Here is a 20,229-nt window from a genome sequence, read left to right as displayed (position 1 = left end):
ATACTTGGAACAAGAGGTAAGGTGTTTTGTAGCGAATTTTAGGTCCTGCACAATCCACAGACTTGGACCAACCCCTGAGAAAGAAGTTTTTGGCAGTAACGATCATGCCACAAAAGCCAGCCTCAGCCTTCCTGAAGTGTGAGGGGTCAGGGAGCTGTCTGGAATTCCTGTGGCTTGAACCTCAGTCTGAGCTATTTCTAGCACTGAACACACAGGGTCTGGAGTAATAATTTGGATTATGCCCACGTCTTTTGCTTATTTTTAGTTTAACCTGCTGATGGCTGCTGTCTTGTATTACTTTTCAGATCTACTGAGAGCAACTGCTTGTGACTGCATTAATGGGAATGGATGTTTATGACTGATCCCTTGGTGGCTGCAAAACCCATTGTGCTTCATCAAAACATCACACTCAGCTTGGTTCAAACAGGTATTTTTTTTCTGGGCTGTTTCTCAATCTGCTTCTAGCAGAAAGCTGGAGAATGACCAGAATCACTGAGGCTCTCAGTCCTGGTGGGAAAGAGGAAGGATGCTGGCATGGGGAGGGCGTCAGTCTGGTGGGGTGGATGCTGCCCCAGTCTGAACACTCTGTGGGCAATAAGCTCATGTGCTGGGCTTGTGTGCTATGGGTGGGTAAGTGCTGGCCAGGCCAGCACTCCAGGCATTGCTGTGTTCCTCTCATGTCATTCGTAGGTCCTGAATCTGGAGGGAAGGCAGGAGTCTGCGCTGGTAATGTGTGAAATCCAAGTGCTGTGGCAAGGAGGTGAGTGATGGGACTGATGTGCTTTCTCATCTCAGTTAACCTCCTCATTTGGTGAACTTGCACTGATCTAGCATGGTGAACACCCGCTCCAGCTACTGCACCAGGACAGGTCTCCTCTATGACCTCAGGACTTTTTCTTCCATTTTTTAACAATTGGCCAAGTCACACATGTAAGGCAAAGAGCAGTGAATTATTATCGGAAGGCATCTTCCATCTCCTTTCAGAAGGTAATATCTGAGCCCTTATTAATTCCACAGTGGTGAAATGTCACCGACTCCGTGGCACAAGCAGGCCCTGATTTACGTGAGTATAATAGAGATCAGACTGAGATCCTCGGACTTCAGTGTCAAAGGCCTGCAGGGTTGTATTACATTTTCTTTCCTGCTGATGAAAATGAAGTCCTGGGAGAAATGTGAGTGGTTTGGTCTCATCTGAATTCTTTCTAGAGTAGTGTTGCCTTCAGAAACTCTAACTGGCAGTCAGTGCCTCTCTTCTTGGCAGTCTCAGCTGGAAAAACAAGGAATGAGTGGTCTGGGAACAACATTTTTGGCATCTCTTAGCCATCTGTGTTATCTCATTTAGCTACAAGAAGGATTGTTACCAGGAACATCTGTTTGTCATGTCTAGGTGGAAAAAGAGAGAACATTTAGAAGACATCTGAATCTCTATCTCTTTTTAGAGCCAATCCCAAACAGACCATCTTTGAAGGAGATGACATCTTTGATTACATTTTGTCTTCAGTCAGCCTATGTCTTTCTGCATGACTGTTTGGCCCATACCCACTGGCATCATTGCTCTCTTGTGCTGATACCTTTCCAGCATGCCTCGCTGGAGATCTGGCCCTTTAGCGAGACTGCATGTTCTTGGGAGACTTGACCTTGGAAGACTTCTGTCTAAAATGCGTCTTTCTCAAGAGCTTGGATGTCAAAGGGCATGTCAGTTCTTTCTGTTAGTTGCAGTTGGCTCGTTTAGAAAATATAGTCTAGATTGGCATTTGCTTTGCTGACTGTTTTCATCACTTAGTACTTCTCGAGTTTTAGAAGGTGTGTGGGGAAATTGAACTAGGCTCAGATGTGTAAGGGATCCTAATGTGAATTTAGGTATCCTGATCCTTTGGCCTGTGAAAGTTGCTTTGTTTTGGTAAGACAAGCATTCTGGCTGCTGCTGCAGGGGATGAGTGAGAAGACCCTGCACTTGGGTCTGGACAGGTGCACTGGGCTGCTGTTTCCCTGTGTATCAGTGGTTCCCACCTATTTCTCTTTACAGTGATCTTCTTGGGTCTGATTTATCCCCATTTCCTTTCCAGAAGACTTTGTTAGAAATTACAGCAGAAACTAAGAAGTTATGGGAAATTTGGATCTGTTTCTGTTTTTCCTCTTTCCAGGTATATGTCCTCCCAGGGTACGTGTACTTGCCCCATTCTAAATTGTGAATACCCCCCTAAGGGTTGTCTCCCCACACACAACCTCGTTACCACTGGGGCAGCAACAAAACCACACATCTCACATTGTTTTCTGGTAACAGACGGTCTGAGTAGTTCAGGGTCTGTTTTCAGGATGGATGAGGACCTTGCTTCTGATTTTCAAGGGACCAAATCCTTTTCAGCTCAATTTAACTCATGTAAAGATTTTACAAGATGTCTAGAGCTTGCTACAGATGAATGCCATCCCGAGACACTTCCTCCAGTCTATTGCTTCTTGGTGGATCTCTGAAGAACATCATAAACAGTCAGTTTTGGAGCCTAATAGACCCCTAGGGGGTAACTGAGGCTCAAAGTGTTACAGTAACTCTGGCAACATCATTTTAAGTCCCTTTCTTTTCTTTTACAACATTTTTAATCTTGTGTCCCTGTGACATCTTCTAGCGTGTAACAACTTCCGCAGTTTCTAGCAGAGCACATGCAAAATTCTGTTTATGGGGGACTTGAGTATGAATTATTACCTGTGAAGCTTGCAGTCAAGTAATGGGTTATAGTACTAATTAAGGCAAATGTCATAGCAAGAGCATGCTGACGTTGTTGAAATTAATGGCCCAGAGCATTACTACTTAGCACACCTTTTGAAGTTAATGGAATCATATTAATTGGGATCTTGGAGGGACTGAGGGACATAGAGTACATCGCTCCCGAGCAGCACCTCTGTTATTACATTAAGGCTGGAATAGCATCCAAGTTTGTCCTGCTCTTTGTGCCCCTTTTGCACAACCATTTCACAAATGGGTGGCTCTGACAAGGCTCGGGGGAAGGTTATTTGGTCCTAGGGTGAAAAGCCAAAAAGTCTGTTCCAGCTGTGGTTGCAGAGAAACCCTCTGCTTCCAGAAACCAATGCTGAGAACAGTGGGACTACCTCTGACATAATCCTGAAGGTCAGAAGAAGTGTGTTCAAAAATATTGGATATCCTTGTCCCTGGGTATGATTCTGCAAATTCAATCCCCCCTCCACAGAGCTTGTCCAGTGAGCACAACCCAGGGTATTGGAGCAAAGCACAGTTTCAGAGCATTAGCAAAGTGTCTGTCAGTGATCCTGAGTCCTTTTGGATATTAGCCAGCTGCGGTAGCAGTGAGACTGGTGCAGGATGGTAAGACCTAATGCAAAGGAAATTTTAGTTTTGATATAACAAAAAGCAACTCATGGAGGGCATCTGCTTTCCTTGAAAAAAACTGAGAGAGCTGATATTTTTCCATAGAAAGCACAAATTCAAAACTTTTAATACAGTGCTTTGTGCAGTTGAGGAAAAAGAAAAACAAACCAACCAAAGCAAACCAAACCCAAACCCTGAACAAACAAACAAACACTCCCCTGCAAAACCCAGCAATTTTCTACTGAGAATTTTGATTCAAAACCAAAATATTCTCATTTTCATACAAGATTTCCACATGTGGGAAATACTTTTAAAGAATCTATAATATAAAGTAATTAATCATAGATGAGGAATTGATGATTTCAGAAGAATAGGAATGCGTACTATCTCTAGATAATGACATTAAATCCATAGTGCACTGGGAATGGCAGTTTTTATGATACCGTAAATTTGCTGTGCCATTTTATCCTTATTGAGTTCAGACTTAAAAAAAACCCCTAGCATATAGCATTTTCTCTGTATTAAGAGGAGCACAATTATTAATTGTCCTTTGCAACATTACTGGGATGTAGGTTCATGATTACCATTCACTAAATTTGTAATTTTTTAGGTTATCTCCTGGATTAACACAGGGGAAACGTACATATTTGTGTAAAATGATGGTGATTTGCTGTCAGCTGAGTCTCGCGCTGTGTGGAAGTTGATATACCAGCATGGTGGAGCTGATGCTGCCTGCATGGAGAGTTCCCTGTCAGCTCCATGCTGGCCTCTCCTCCCACCTTGGACACCCCAGGGTCCTGATTGCAATAACCAGAGGTCATCATGTCTAGCGCTGCTCAGCTGGGCAGGAGCTGCAGCATGTGGGCCCTAATCCTTCCACAGAGTGACTGCTTGACTTCATGTTGGACATGTCTTAGCCTTATTGCTGGGTCTGCTGTGCAGTCACCTCCAAGGGATGGGCAGGGTTTGCCAGCGGAAAGTCCTGCTGTGCAGGGCAATTTCTCTCAGGGCTTATTACCCTGACCTTAGCCTGCAGAACTGCTTTGCTCCCAAACAAGTGCAAAGCTGTTTAAATCTATCGCAACTCTATTTGAATCGAAAGATTCCTCTGTTCCTCGGTGAAGCGTGTTGTAAAACAATCAGTGACATTTGTTAAATGGAGAACACGTAGGGCAAGGACTCCATCAGCTCTGAGGAGACAGTGAGTAATGGTCCTTTAATGTCTGAGAGCTTTAAAGCTACTATAATATTCTTCAATGTCAAAATAGTGCGATGGGGCCCCGCATTGCTATCCTGTGTTCAGGGACAGGCCTTTGCTGAGCACGTAGCCAACCACCACACTTCAGCATCATCTGTGTGGAGGTAAAGGGATTAGTTGCCGTGCAGCATGCATCAGAGATAAGACAGATTTATTATTTACTTGCAAGCATTCCTGTAGCACCCATCACTCAGCTGGTTACCCGCGCCTGCTAGACACTGCTTTGTGCTGCCAGTGGTGTCTGCTCTGCCCTCTTCCTGACACAAATCAATACGCCAAGCCTCAGTGCGTTGGGGAAGGAGGTGGAAGTTGCACAGTCTTCACCGCAGAAGGGGGAGGCGGAGGGGAAGCGCTTGTCTATGACTGGGTGGAAGCTTGTGGTACAGCTGGGTGAAGGTATCCTTACTTTGGATCCCTCAGATTTGTGGTGCCAGTTCAAGAGCTTTGCCTAAGTCCTGTCCCCTTTTCAAAAGAAAAGGCAGGACAATAACTTCATTCTGAGTCCTGTACTGGGTTTGGTTTAAACTGAATTTCTCTTCCCTTTGTGTTCAGAGCCCTTGAGCTGCGGGGAGCAGCTTGGCGGAGGCGGCCATCCTGAGCACATGCAGGACCTGCGAAAGCCCTCTGCCAGCCAGCACCCTGCCGTGCACAGCACAGGCCTGAACTGATCGACCTGCTCTGTCACCGACACATGAAGATGCATAGTAACAATATTTGAAACCTGGCTGAGTAACAAGCTATGTGGTAATGGACTGTGCATTTTTAGCTTCGAAGTCTCTGGGACAGATGGATAGAAGCAGGGGCATGATTTATATCCTCAAACCTGTTATTTACAAGCAGTCATGTTCCTCATCTTCCTGTAGACAAATTGAAAGAGTTGTAAATTTGTCATACACAGTCCCTTGAGCTAATGCTTGTGGGAGATGTAATTTAAAACATTCGCTTGTCCTGAAGACCTGAGCCTGAACAGCATGGCTGTGGTAATAGGTGCAAAACCTGAAAATAGGTGGTCACACTCCACACAGTCCTTGCTGTAAAGAATTTACTGTCCATATAGACACAAGAGAAGAAGCATGAGGAAAACTAGGTCTCCTCAGTGGCAATTCACCTTATTAATCACTGCCACTAGTGACTTGTTAAGGACTAATTAAGGACTAACTGTGGGTCATGAGAAGGGAACCAGCTACCAAACAAGCATGACAGCACTGGGTATTTATTCCCTAACTGATCATATAGACCTGAAAGTGCAACCCCTGCTTTTAGTAAGCATGGGACTACTGACATTTAGGAATTGATCTGGAAAACAATTCTGCCTTGTTTCTAAGGAAAAATCTTGTGTGTGTGTGCCTGTGGGAATACAGCCATTATGTGAGGTAAGGTACAGGGTTGAGGGGAGGGAGGATCAGGCCTTAGAATATTTGCACTTCTTCCTTCCTGGACACTTCTGTGAGGGCAGTGTTCTTCAGTAGGACTCACCCCACGTAGAAGCATTTGTAAAAGGAAAGGTGGTGAGGGACTGTTCTTTTTCTTTGCAAATACTCTGGTGTTTTAGTATCATCATTCCCCAGTGCTTGCTGTTTGCCAGTCAGCATCCTGAGTTTAGGGAATAGGTGAAATACAGCTATTTTCTGTACTTTGTTTTCCCTGCAAATTTGCTTGCAGCCTAGAATATGGATTTCTGAGAGCTAATGTGGAAGACAATTAGATCTAGTTAAATGAATTAAATTCACCTTTAATTCTAGTAACAACACTGGCTTGGCTAGAGTTGTTACTGATCTGCAAGAAAGAATAGCTGGTTGTGCCATGAACTTCTTACGTGAAGGAAGAGGCCAAGCCTCTGTAATACATTGTGCCTTGGTTTCTTCTCTCACACTGTCAGAGCCTTGTTTCTTGCTGTTAGTGGAAAGCACCAAGTACAGTGAATCTTTAGTGTCTGCTCTGACTCATGGGCAGAGCTAATGGTGGATTCCCAGAGTCCTGACTGGAGGTTACGGCATGAGCCTTCTTGCTGTTCTGCGTAAGGCTGCCACAGTATCTAAAGCACAGGAGAAGACTTTACCTATTTGTCCAAGGCTACCTCAAGGTTATGTTACAAGCACATTGCCAGATTCTGTGCTCTGGATCTTCCTTCCTGTGTCTGTGTGGATCACCTGTACCCAGGAGCTCTGCAGTGCCCGATGAAATGGGGCTTCATTGGTAACCTCACTCACAGTCCTGGGGTGGACAGTGAATCTGCTTGCCTGCCTGTTGCCCCAATCCTGCTTGTGTATCTTGGCACTGTGCTAATGCAGTAGCAATATTCCAATACTAATCACAATACGTCTTCCATTGCATTCCTTGGCTAGCACTGCCAGATATTTTAAAATAGCTTCCTTAGACCTGATACTCTCAGGCTGTTATCTTCATTTCCCACACAGCTGTTAGGTGTGTTTTCTCTTTTAACCAGGTGTTTCATGTATTTGGTGATGGTGAATGCCCTGTATTTTCCAGAACTGCTTTGTTGCTACCTGTCTGTTATCTATCCCTCTCCCTCCCAGAGATACAGTCCCTGTCATGGCATTGGGTCCTCCCCTGCGAAGAGGCAGAAGGAAAAAAATCACTTCATAAATTACCCCATTTCATCACCCACTGACTTCAGTTCACCCCTATCATTTTTACAGGAGTAATTATCTTGTTTACTTTCTGTCTGGTACAGACTTTTCCACAGTGCATTAGGCTTCCTGGGAACCTCTCTGTAAGTCTGATACTCAATATCTCTTTTTGGTTCCTTAATAATCCTCCTAACTCACTTCACCTTGGTTTTATAGGTCTTCTAGTCCCCTTGCTACATAGTTCATATCTTTGAAATTATTCTCTTTATTACTTGTACTCCTCTTTACCTTCTGGCCTAAACACATTGGCCTCTAATGCCTTAGGTTTTGCTCCTAGTCTAGACTCCTGTAATGAGCACTGAGGTCACCGAGGGTGAAACAGTAATTTTACAGAGTCACCCATGGACCTCTTCCTGTGGGAGAATGTCCAGGGGGAGAGCCTGTGTTTCTCTGCTCCTCAAACTGTCTCTGCCTCTGGTGCTCCACAGGCCCCTCTTAGACTGTGCTGTTCTTTTCCTTTTCTGTGGCCTATTGTTATTTCAGATACTAACTTGGTCTTTTATTAGGCTTGTTTGGCATTTACCACAGTGGAGCTGGGCATGCGGGTGCCTCTCACCTACAGATAAGAAAGATGTCCCCCTGGTCATCCTAATAGGGCCGTTATCTCTCATTTTGGGGCTTACATCTGCAGAGACCCCAATGCCAGCTCAGTGGAAGCAGAAGGGTGAATTTGACTGTGTGCTCTAAGGCATAGGGAAATTAACACTGGTCTTTGTACAAGGATGCTTTTCAAGCCTTAAATGTGTAAGTTAGAAAAAAATCTGAAGGTATCCCAGTATTGCACTAAAGCTGGGAATAACTCAGAAAATTCATGACCGATGGAAATGGATAGAAGAGGATACTGGGCTGTTCTGGAGATCAGACTCTCACTCAAAGCAAGAGTGAATCCTCATGATAGTCTGTTCTGCTTTGTAGATATATAGTAAATGATATAAAATATAAAAGATTTGCAAGACTGGTGTTAGATAGCTGTAACCAGTCTCCAGTTGTGTAAGCATGTGAAACAAGGTCACGTATGTGCACAGCTTCCTTTACTCCAGCATCAGGAACAAATTCAAGCAAAGTTTCATCCTATATCCCAGTCGTCAGGCTGTGCTCATGTCAGAACTGATTTGATCACCCTCCATGAACCACAGTCCTGCTTCACAGGATTGCAGAATGGTTTGGGTTGGAAGGGACCTCTGGAGATCATCTAGTCCAATCCACCTGCTAAAGCAGGTTCACCAGAGCAGATTGCACAGGCGGGTTTTGAAGGTCTCCAGAGGAGACTCCACAGCCCCTCTAGGCAGTGGGTTCCAGTGCTTCTGGCACCCTCGATGTAAAGAAATTTCTCATATTCAGATGGAACCTCCTGCGCTTCATTCTGTGCCCATTGCCCCTCCTACTATTGTTGGGCATTGGCATGCAGGCTGGGGTGGCTCTGTGGGCTGTGACATTGCCAGTGGGACAATGGTACAGAGATCCATGTCCAGGTCAGTATTACTCGCACTGCTGTCTGCAGACTCTTCACAGCAAGCTGTGCTAAAAAGTCAAGACCACAGAGAACTTTTTGCTAATCCCAGATAGAGAACTTTTCCTCTGATCAATACTTTGGCTTATCTCCACATGTAATGCAGAAGTTCTTCAGATGGACACAGGACTGCTAACAGGAAGGGAATATCTTTACAAGCACCATGTTAACAGAGTGAAAATAAAAAACCCTTCTCCTTCACCTTGCTGAGATAAAATGAAGTGTTCTCCATGTCTCTGACCTGTCACCCAAGTTCCTGTTTTACATTTTGTCTGTGGCAATAACGACAATAAGCAATCCAGCAGGATGACTTTCCTTTGACGACACAAGAAGGGCCAGTTAGCTGAAATAGTGTGAAGTTATTCAGGGAAGCAAGGATCTTGAGGAACAATTATATCTCTTTTTAATCGTAGAAGAGCTGTGCCAGCATGACTCCATCTTTCTGGTGTGCAGAAGCTACAGATGTGCTTTTAAGACTCTACAAGCATTGGCATATGCATAGCACACCTTGTGCCTAGTATTGCTCTGCTTTGTTGCTGGAATTTTGAAACAGCAAAGCTTGCATTAAAGTGGAAGAGAATGAGACCAAGTAGAACATAAAGGCATTGTAGTACAGTAGATATGGTTCTGGAAAAAAAAAAAGTGAGGACTTTTGCTTTGCAGAGGAGAATGGCACTGAGAACTCCTAGATTGTTCTTTTTGCAGAACCACAGTGTGCCAAGCAAACCTGTTTGCCTTTTTTCCTGGACACCGTTACAAAAATTAATAGATGTAGGTAAGAACACAGTGTGTGGAATAAAACATTAGAGACGCTGTTTTGTGAGATGTTACAAGCAAAATTATTTTCAATTGACTGGGAAGTAAATGCTGACTCAGTGCGTCAGGGCCACATTTTGCATGGCTAGAATATGAAATGCATACTCCTGCCTTGGAGTGGGGGGCAGGGGTGTGATATTTCTATGCTTTATTATTGATGTATATATTTATTTGTCTTGCTGGAAGAGACAAAACCAGAGGTGGGGAGTGTTCTGAATAATTCCCCAAGCCTGTATTTCAGCAGGACTTTGGCAGACAACCTGTGAATCTTCTGTGGCAGGTATCCTCTTCTCTGCCTGCATATAAATGTGGTCTGACTAGGCTTCAACTCCTAAGGAGAGGGTTGGAGATAGGCAGACAAACTGCCTTCCAGAAGAGTTGGTCTCCCTCCAGTGGCTAGAGGGACCATCTCAATAAGAAGGTTGGACTACAGGGGTCCCTTCTGGATGGTTGAAGGTAGGTGAGATGTATCCCACACCTGTGGTCACAGTTGCAGAGATATTTAGTGGGAGTTACCTGACTGCTTCTGTACTTAAAGACTCTGGGAATTCTTGTATTTTGTAGATGACACTTTGAGGGCAGCTGGGGATAGATGTTGATTCCACCCATTGCAAGCAGCAAGTACACATTCCTGCATAGTGGAGGAAAAAAAGTCTTTCCAATTTGAGCATTTTGGGAATAAAATGGTAAAATAAAATCCCATCATTCTGATTTCCCTGTTGGTTTTAATCTCGTGATATCAAGTATGCTCTGATGTCAGTCACGAGAACTGCTGCTGTGGAGTTAATGCTGCACGGTGCCTTGGAGCAGAGCACACCAGTGTCCCTGGGCCACCTCTGTTTTCAGGATTTGTAGCAATACTGGCTGGACCTAAGGTGCAGTCTGGGAGGGAAAGCAAGACAGGCAAGACAAGGAGATGATCCTTTTTGAAAGGATATTTTTTAAAAAATGTCATTCTCTTTTTTCAAAATAATCCACATTGTCTTCTATTCCCTCGTTCCTCAGCAGTTTCAGAACACTTAATTAAAAGGTCATACTCGTCTGTGCCTGGTGCTCTAGACAGCTTCTGCTTCCACTCTCAAGAGAAGCTAAGATTCCCTAGTGAGGATAAATAGAGAAAGGATTAGACCAAACTGGGTAGATACAGTTTCTGTGGAACGCAGAGAGAAGGAAAGTATATACAGAAATCACATCTCCTGACAAGTCTGTTCAGGCAAGACATTAGTCACAGCCTGGGAGTCAAATGGCTTCCTGAATAACACCAGGAAACAGCAGCTATCATCAAATGACACATCGTAATATGATACTTTGGGGCAAATTGCTTAATGCATATGCATTTCAGCTTAAATCGCTGTGAAATAAGGACAACACAGTGTTCACTCATCCCAAAAAGTAAATACGTAGGAAAGGTAATAAGTTCGCTAGATGTTCATGTTGTGGAATGATACATCAGGGTCTGCTGTGCACTTAAGCTTATGCACTGCTGCCTGTTCTTGACAAACATGCAATTTCACATGAGGATGTCTGGAAGCATCTATTTAATCATCTGGGATTGGAGAGGTTTCACCAGTGTCCTGAATAGGAGGTACTGTCCTACCCTACCCCATGGGGAGTGGTCCTACCCTCTGACACGTCAATGAAACTTCTGTGCTTGAGCACTCTGAATGTCATATGTACGTTTTTCCATGCGTATCCTCATGCAAGTATGTGATGTTAAACTAAACAGGCTACATTCTCTTACCCCTGAAGCAGAAGGTTATTAAAATGTGAACTCCATAGTTAAAGTTGCAAAGCCAATTTCCTAACTCATGTAGTAAAGTTCCGTCTATTTAAGAAGGCAAGTTGTTGATCTGCACCAGCAAATTATACTTTTTGAGCACTGAAGTAATACTTCCACTTGGCTTCCAGTTTACAAGGCAATTTAATATTTCCCTGGGCTCACCAGTGCTGACTGTACAGAACTTCTGGTGTTGGGCATTTATTCAGCATAGAAATTTGAACAAAGTTATTGCTCTTTTATACATAATATGGGAACATTTCCTTTTAGAAATCTCCCCTTTGCCCAGCTACCACCAGCACCATTGGAGTATGCCCAATTCTGACAAATGAATCCAAAGGAATGGAATAATCTAAGTCAGATGTGTAAGCAGCCAACATCAAGATCACCTGACCCCAAAAGGACATGGTACCAGGTTCTAAAGCTGGCCTGACCTGGTCACCAGATCTTCAAAAGCACACAAGAACCTGATGTCTCCTCTGAATAATGGGGAGAACTCAAACACAGGAACCAGGTGCTTTGAGGAAAACTGTTTCAGAAGGAGACAGTGAACAAGGACTGGTGGTATTTCTGTGGTGAGCACTAAATGATTTGAAGGAGATATTTTTATGACTCTAAAGCTATTTTCATTTCCATTTAGGTTGGCTCATATAATGAAAGTTACTGCTGTTCTCTACAAGCCTTCCCTCTTCTGTAGCTTTAGACCAGTGTAAAGAAATACAGTGTGTGTGTGTGTGTGTGTATATATATATACATATATATATATATATATATACACACAGTCCTAAAATTACATTCGGCCCTTTGAAGGCAACTGCCAGGCTGAGGTATCCCCTGGTGAAAATGAGTTTGACATCCCTACCTTAGATCGTGTCCATCAAGACAGTCACAGTCCTTGTAGTGCTGGTGGCAGAAGTCCCCCTGATCCTATCCATTTGCAATCATGGTGATGCAGGAAATCTGCCAGGACACTGGAGCCGAATCCTGGAGATGGAAATATTCTGTTTCTAATATTCCTTGTTCCAAATGGATCTTTCTTCAGTTAGAAGTCCACCCTAGCCTGGAAACATGAACGTATTTACGCCAGAATGTTTCAGAACGTTTTTGAGAAATTTCCTTTAGATGGCAGCAGGAGTACGGGAATATTCAGCCTCTTTCTATGCTCGGCTGCTATGGTGGCTTGGCTGTGTGCTAAATGTAAAGCCAGTTTTACAGCCCTTCACAGCTCAACAGACATGAGTTTTTATTTTCATTATTAGAGCAACTTGCTGATAAGCTGAAGTCATAAGTCAAGACCCCCTCACCTGTCTGGCCTGTCCTCTGGGTCTCTGTATGTAACTGCTAGGACAGTCTGAATACTTAACAATATGGAAATGATGCAGTCCCTGCCTAGGAGATTTCAGTCTGGAGTTGGTGTTGCCTACACAAGACATGATGATGGAGTGTGAAGGGCAAGGAGATGGGGAGGAGAGTGCTCAAGATGACCGTGTTGTTTGTTCACCTGTTTCACAAGTTGAGGCAAAAATATCAATAGTCTAAATACAATTGCAGTAGAGCTGCTAAACTTTGCTGAATTCCCCATCTCTGGGATGGCCTTACTGTTTGTGTATCTGCTGGGAGGCCAAAAGATATTCCTCTGTTCCTCCCCTCATTTTAAGCCTCTTTCTTCCTTCAACCTTTTACTGCTTTCAAAGGAAATTCCCAGCTGATGTGCCCATCACATTCCCTGGGAAATGCTTTCAAGTTTATGGTCTGCTGGTGAGACAAGAAAGCCTGCAAAGCCCTTTCCCTTTGGACACCAGTATGCCATGGGTCCTTTTGGAAAGAGGAACAGCGATCTGAAAGGGTCAGCTTTCTGAATGCCATAGGATGCCATTCAGGCACTTCCATCCAGCTGGAAATGAGCCAGTAGCTCTCACACCTGCTGAGGGGACCTGCCTCAGGCCAGGCTGGCCCTGGGCTCGTGGCAAGCAAGGCAGAGGCTGAACTGCTGCTGTCGTCCCTCCCTCACCATGAAGGGACTGATGTGAGAACTAGCTGGGTGCCTATGGTTGGCAGCCTCAGGTGATTCTCACATGCTGCTGTATAAGAGCCTGCTCTGCTTCAGACCCTTCTGCTTTCTGGATTTGTTGGCCTCAGACTCCTCATGCCTCAGTGCTGCACCAGAGGACAAATCATGTTTTTTCCTATATTTTGGGCTCCTGCCTTCTCAAAGAGAGCCTGAAAGTGGCATCACTTTTTTGAAAAGCAAGCAGATAAACCTGATCTACACATTTCAGTGAATTGTGGAAGCTGCTGGCTAGGTGGTATAGGTCCCAGTATCCTGGCATTCTCTGCCACGCTCAAACCTCCTTCCATTCATCTGTCAGTGAACAACTACCATTGCCTCACACCCTCCTGGAGCCTGGCCATTTATCCAGCTTTTATGGTGAGTAAATAATATACTCAGTTATATGCCTGGAAATAACGTTCTGTACAAATTCCTCGGGCAATCAATATACAGAGTCATTTTATGTTAGAAATAGCTTGTTCCAAATGGCCATATATATCTTTATTATACTGTAAATTCTCACACTGTCACTGGAAGCCACATATGCCTTATTACCCAGCCATGGTTGCAGAACAAACTCCTTCCCTCCTTCGCTTTCCAAACCTCTTTCTCTCTGCTCCTGTCCTCTTGCCTCAAGGCTTAGGAATTAACTGAGATCTCCAATGCACCTCAAAATCTCCTTCCCTTCTTGATATGAAGTGTCCTCTTGGGATTTTTTTTCTCCCCTTGAAGACCCCGCTGCATCTTTCTGCCAAAAACCAAATCAGGTTTTCCATGTCCTATGGCCTTACTACTTTAGCTGTGTTTTCTTTTTCAAGGGTTTTTGCCATAGAAATAATTTTGGAAGTTCCCACCCAGCAAAGAACCCCATCTTGTCAGGTGCCATACCAACTGCACAACACGGCTTTAGTAATCTTGAACTAATAATTTTACCAGAGGTCATCTGCATCCTCTGGTTAAGGTCTCTTCAGATTTGGGGACTAGTCTGAAAGGTTTGTGAGTGATAAAAACCGTGGGACCTGGACAGGCTGGAGAGTTGGGCGGGGGATAACCTGATGGAATTTAACAAGGGAAAGTGTAGAGTCCTGCATCTGGGCAGGAACAATCCCAAGTTCCAGTATAGGTTGGGGCATGACCTATTAGAGAGCAGTGTAGGGGAAAGGGACCTGGGGGTCCTGGTGGACAACAGGATGACCATGAGCCAGCACTGTGCCCTTGTGGCCAGGAAGGCCAATGGCATCCTTGGGTGTATTGCAAGGGAGGTGGTCAGTAGATCGAGAGAGGTCCTCCTTCCCCTCTACTCCGCCCTGGTGAGACCCCATCTGGAATATTGTGTCCAGTTCTGGGCCCCTCAGTTCAAGAAGGACAGGCAACTGCTGGAGAGGGTCCAGCGTAGGGCAACAAAGATGATTAAGGGAGTGGAGCATCTCCCTTATGAAGAAAGGCTGAGGGAGCTGGGGCTCTTTAGTTTGGAGGAGACTGAGGGGTGACCTTATTAATGTTTATAAATATATAAAGGGTGAGTGCCACGAGGATGGAGTCAGGCTCTTCTCAGTGGCAAACAATGATGGGACAAGGGGCAATGGGATCAAGCTGGAACAGAAGAGGTTCCACTTAAATTTGAGAAAGAACTTCTTCTCAGTGAGGGTAACAGAGCACTGGAACAGGCTACCCAGGGAGGTTGTGGAGTCTCCTTCCCTGGAGACATTCAAAGCCCGCCTGGACACATTCCTGTGCGACCTCACCTAGGCGTTCCTGCTCCAGCAGGGGGATTGGACTAGATGATCTTTTGAGGTCCCTTCCAATCCCAAACATACTGTGATACTGTGATACAGTTAGATAAAGTGAGGACAGTTCTGGCCAAATAATGGAATACAAACTGCATTGTCACTGCAGGCAGGGATGGGGGAGATGGGTGGTTACTACCCCTTGACAGCTGGGGGGCTGCTTCTCAGCCCTCTGCTTTAGCTGGAAAATTGCTGGCAGTGGTTTAGGAGGAGGATTTTTCTAGCTGTGAGTTTTCTTTGTGGGGAAAATGTAGAAAAATCTGGTGAGAAGCAGAGTGTGGTGATATTTGCAGATGAAGAATGAGAGCCCTCCAACGCAGGCACAGCTGACCCCCTAGAAGCACTCACATTCTCTGTTTTGAGACAGCGAAATGAGAGCTATTTGCAGAGTTAAAGTTATGGGTATTGGCGGCAGCAAAACAAACAGTAATGGCTGGAAGAGAAGACAGGAAGATGAAGCATGGCTGTGCCCTGGGAACAGTCACTGCTTGCTCAGCATGTCTTGCTGCTGTACACCAGCTTAGAGTGGGTCCCACCTGCAGACTTTGGATTACTTTAGGGGAGGTATCTCTACTGTTACAGCACTGTTGTGCTTGGAGGCAGCAAGCAGGAATGTCTTGCTCTGGTGCAACTCTAGCAAAGCTCTGGCTAAGTGACAGCTGTGGAAGAGAGGGGTGATCCTAGGGGGTTGAGGACCATGGGTTGTAGTTTACTGTGTGTTTCAGCTGAGCTCAGAAGAAATTTGTTTGCAAATCCAGCATGTTTGCGCATCAGACCTGAAAAAGCCTCACTGGGAAACCTTTTCTGTTTTTCTGGATGAGAGTAGACAATTGGCTGCCTCCATGTTGCAGGGCTGGGCCTGGTTGGAGGGACTGAAACGTGGCCCACAGGTCTGGGACTGAGAAGTTTTTTCCCACTGTGTAAGAGCTTGCCTTGGAATCAGAGTATTTATTTATGCTCTGCCTAGCACAGAGATGCCCACATCATCTTCAGCTATGGCCAAGCCATGACCTTAAGTCAGGGCTCTCAGGGAGGTTTGCTGCCAGCTCTGTGCTCTGACAGAATGGGGATAAGTGAAGTTGCTCAGTGTGGTGATTTGACATGTTTGGGAAGGTTGTAAGTAAAACACAGCCAGGAATACCAGCTCCAGCCCACTGGGACAAGGCCTGTGTCTCCACGAGCATCACTTGGGCTAGGCAAGGAGTGACACCCTGCCACAGCCCCCTGGAGGCCAGAAGCGCTTGCGTGGGGAGGCAGAGCTCCATTGGAAAAGTCAATGTAATATTCCAAAATGAAGTTACAACTGGAGTCAACGGGTACATCCTTTGCTGATGTGACCAGATTGATTTTAGGGCCAGCCTTGGTATTGAAGATGTCACAAAAAGTTCCTTCGAAAGAGTCTTTAGAGAAATGTTTCCCTCTTGGTCTCCAGCAACCTTGCCTGTGATAATACATCTGCAGCATGCTATCAGTGTGGAGCTTGCTCATGGGAGAAAGAAAGAAGGAGAAAGACTGCTGTTCATCTTATTGACTGCTTATTCACTTCTTTAAAAGTAATTACGAGTTTAATCAGAGTTTCTATGGATTTTTGGGGGAATCTGTAATTAAAATCTGCGCAGTCCCCTTGCATTATATACTTAACTTTCTCCCAGAGCCGCTTAAATATCTTTAATATTCTCACTTCCTCTCATGGAAACTGCCAAGTACCCCAACATAAAAATGAACAGCGAACTGCAACAAGCCACCAAACCACAGCCCCCAAGAGTTTTTTGTTGTTAGGAAAGGCTTGATCTGTGATAACAGCCCAGGCTGTAGGTTAACAGGCCTGATTGACTCCAAGCTGCTTTTTCTCTAATGAATAGAGATGTTTCTTTTCATCAGCATACAGAGTGCAGTGTATGGAGAGAGGAAAGGAAAGAAGAAAAAAAGCTGTCTCACTGCATAGGAATGGAGCCAGTCTCTTGATAAGCTTTCAATTAAGAGCAGATTAAAATTAGGTTTATCTTCTCCTGAAAACAGCAATGACGTTAATATAATAATACAATGTAATAACTTAATAACCCAGTTGGAAGTGACTCATCTACAGCGGAAAGATCACGATTTTGCTGCCTAGTTCTGGAGAGTTTAAGTGTGCCTATCCCTCATTCTTGTGGGTGTTCAGGCACCCATGGGGAGAGGCAAAGCTGGGCAGTAATTCCCAGCTTGGTTGCTTCTCTTCCCTGTCTCGTCCTCAGGGTGATTGGATCATCTACCTTCAGGGCTGCTGGGAGGTGAGAGTTGGGTCGTGTGTAGCTGGGGAGATGATTAAGGGCTTTGATTTGCCTTGAAATACAAATCTCTCGACAATTAGTGTATTCCTGGAGGAAGATCTTCACCTGCTGGCAGGCATTGCATTTGGAGGGTAGCCAGGGTTAGCCTGGATTTCTTTCTCAGCAGCAGACCTGTAATGCTTGGTTCTTCATCAGCCCTTACCTGGCGGGAGGGCCCTGTGTGCTTGGTCCAGGCAAGCAGGAAGGGATGGATGATTGCGGAGCGGTGGATGTGGTCTACCTTGACTTCAGTAAAGCCTTTGATACAATCTCCCACAGCATCCTCACAGCTAAGTTGAGGAGGTGTGGTTTAGACAATAGAGTAGTGAGGTGGGTTGCAAACTGGCTTAAGGAGAGAAGCCAGAGAGTGGTAGTCAATGGTGCGGAGTCCAGTTGGAGGCCAGTATCTAGTGGAGTGCCGCAGGGGTCAGTACTGGGGCCAATATTATTCAATATATTCATTAACGATTTAGACGAGGGAATTGAGTGTGCTATCAGCAAGTTTGCTGATGACACCAAGCTGGGAGGAGTGGCTGACACGCCAGAAGGCTGTGCTGCCATCCAGCAGGACCTGGACAGGCTGGAGAGTTGGGCGGGGAATAACCTGATGAAATTTAACAAGGGAAAGTGTAGAGTCCTGCATCTGGGCAGGAACAACCCCAGGTTCCAGTATAGGTTGGGAAATTACAAATTAGAGAACAGTGTAGGCGAAAGGAACCTGGGGGCCCTGGTGGACAACAGGATGACCATGAGCCAGCACTGTGCCCTTGTGGCCAGGAAGGCTAGTGGCATCCTCAGGTGTATTACAAGGGGGGTGGTTAGTAGATTGAGAGAGGTTCTCCTGCCCCTTTACTCCGCCCTGGTGAGACCCCATCTGGAGTATTGTGTCCAGTTCTGGGCCCCTCAGTTCCAGAAGGACAGGGAACTGCTGGAGAGAGTCCAGCGTAGGGCAACAAAGATGATTAAGGGAGTGGAACACCTCCCTTATGAAGAAAGGCTGAGGGAGCTGGGGCTCTTTAGTTTGGAGAAGAGGAGACTGAGGGGTGACCTTATTAATGTTTATAAATATATAAAGGGTGAGTGCCACGAGGATGGAGTCAGGTTCTTCTCAGTGGCAAACAATGATAGGACAAGGGGTAATGGGATCAAGCTGGAACACAAGAGGTTCCACTTAAATTTGAGAAGAAACTTCTTCTCAGTGAGGGTGACAGAGCACTGGAACAGGCTGCCCAGGGAGGTTGTGGAGTCTCCGTCTCTGGAGACACTCAAAACCCGCCTGGACACATTCCTGTGTGACCTCACCTAGGCGTTCCTGCTCCAGCAGGGGGATTGGACTAGATGATCTTTTGAGGTGCCTTCCAATCCCAAACATACTGTGATACTGTGTGACCAGTGGCATCCAGTGGCCCTAAGGTCTGGTGAGACCCTTGTCTGAACCACAGGCAGGAGTTGTGTTTGCCTCCCTGTGTGACCCAGTGTTGGGAACAGCTGGTGCCCATGTGCAGCCAAGTGTCACCACCACTCCCTGACATGTAGCCCAACACATGGGCACAGCCCTGGGATGTGACTTTTTTCAGGTTGCCTTGGGAAACCAGTAGGCTCTGGTCTCCTTTGTTTTTCCTCCTGCTCTAATGTTGGTTGAACTGCTCTTTGTGCATCACTTTGAGTTTCTCAGTGCCATCCTTCACAGTTTAGGGCCACAAGGAGCTGCTTGCATTCAGCCACTCAACTGCATTCAGATTTCCCTTGTAAGGGAAGAAAGTAACTTTTCTTGACCACAGCAGCTGAGCAATGTGTTCCTGAGCATGCAGGTCAGGCTGGCAGCTACAAGAAAGGATTTCCTTCCCTGTGAACTGCCCCCAAACTACCTGTTCCCTCAACCCTACAGGGCCCAGGGCTTTCAGTAACATCAGGAATTTGGCACCTGGCCAGCTGGTTTGGAGATGTATGTTGGAGCTATGCTGGCCTGGGCAGCCACTTCACATCTGCTCCACACCAGTTCCTCCCTGGCTCCCTTCTGTGTGCCACTGGCTTTTCCAGTTTCTGAACCTAACCTGGTCCTGGAGGAGTACTCTGTTGGCATTTTTCTTGCATGACGCACAGAGGTGTAAGTGGAGATTGAGGCTCCATTTTTCTAGGTCCTCTATTAGCACATGGCTTTTACCCCCATGGTGTGACTGACACTGAGGTTTGAGGTGCAGAGGTATGTAATGGATCTGTGTTTAGAAACAACTGTTGAGGCTCAGCAGAGTTCTCCAACATCTGGACATTGCTGCTTACCCAATCCCATTGCTCCACCATGTAAAGGACAAGGTCCCAGAGCTTTGAGGTGTAGCAGCTGGTGTCTGACATTGCTAGGAAGAGATCTAGGAATCAAACACTCACGGCTGGTTGTTCCCTACTCCGTCCAGCCCATCACATGCATTGACTATGAAATCTGCTGGCCTTAGTGGGAGCTCATCCCTTGTGTTCAGGCAAAGGAAATAGATTTCCTCTGCCACAGGAGAGTGTCAGTGAAAGCTGTTCTGAGCAGTGCTTGCTGCCCTGAGCTCAGGTGTTGACCCTTGCAATTAACCCAAACTGTCACCGGGGAAGAGCCTGATTGAACCGGTGTTGTGGGAGGGCACAGCCACTCATTCATCTCATGTCTGGATGATCTCTGACATGCCCTTTGATTTCAGGGACAAAGCTGCTAAATCTCTTCCTGAAATCCAGACAAAGCAGCATTTTC

The 20,229-nt window shown here is 45.6% G+C and overlaps 1 long non-coding RNA gene across 1 annotated transcript; it reads left to right on the top strand.

Moving 5' to 3' along the window:
* Positions 1 to 311: 311 nt before the first annotated feature.
* LOC139828351 (uncharacterized) lies at positions 312 to 5,441 on the top strand. Its single transcript, XR_011739862.1, has 3 exons — positions 312 to 427; positions 691 to 760; positions 5,151 to 5,441. It is a non-coding gene; the product is annotated as an uncharacterized lncRNA (long non-coding RNA).
* The last annotated feature ends 14,788 nt before the right edge of the window (positions 5,442 to 20,229 follow it).

The sequence above is a fragment of the Patagioenas fasciata genome, chromosome 7 (genome assembly GCF_037038585.1).
Source record: "Patagioenas fasciata isolate bPatFas1 chromosome 7, bPatFas1.hap1, whole genome shotgun sequence".
Classification (NCBI taxonomy): domain Eukaryota; kingdom Metazoa; phylum Chordata; class Aves; order Columbiformes; family Columbidae; genus Patagioenas; species Patagioenas fasciata.
Note: the sequence above shows the minus strand (reverse complement) of the source record. Positions and strands in the feature narration are given on the sequence as shown.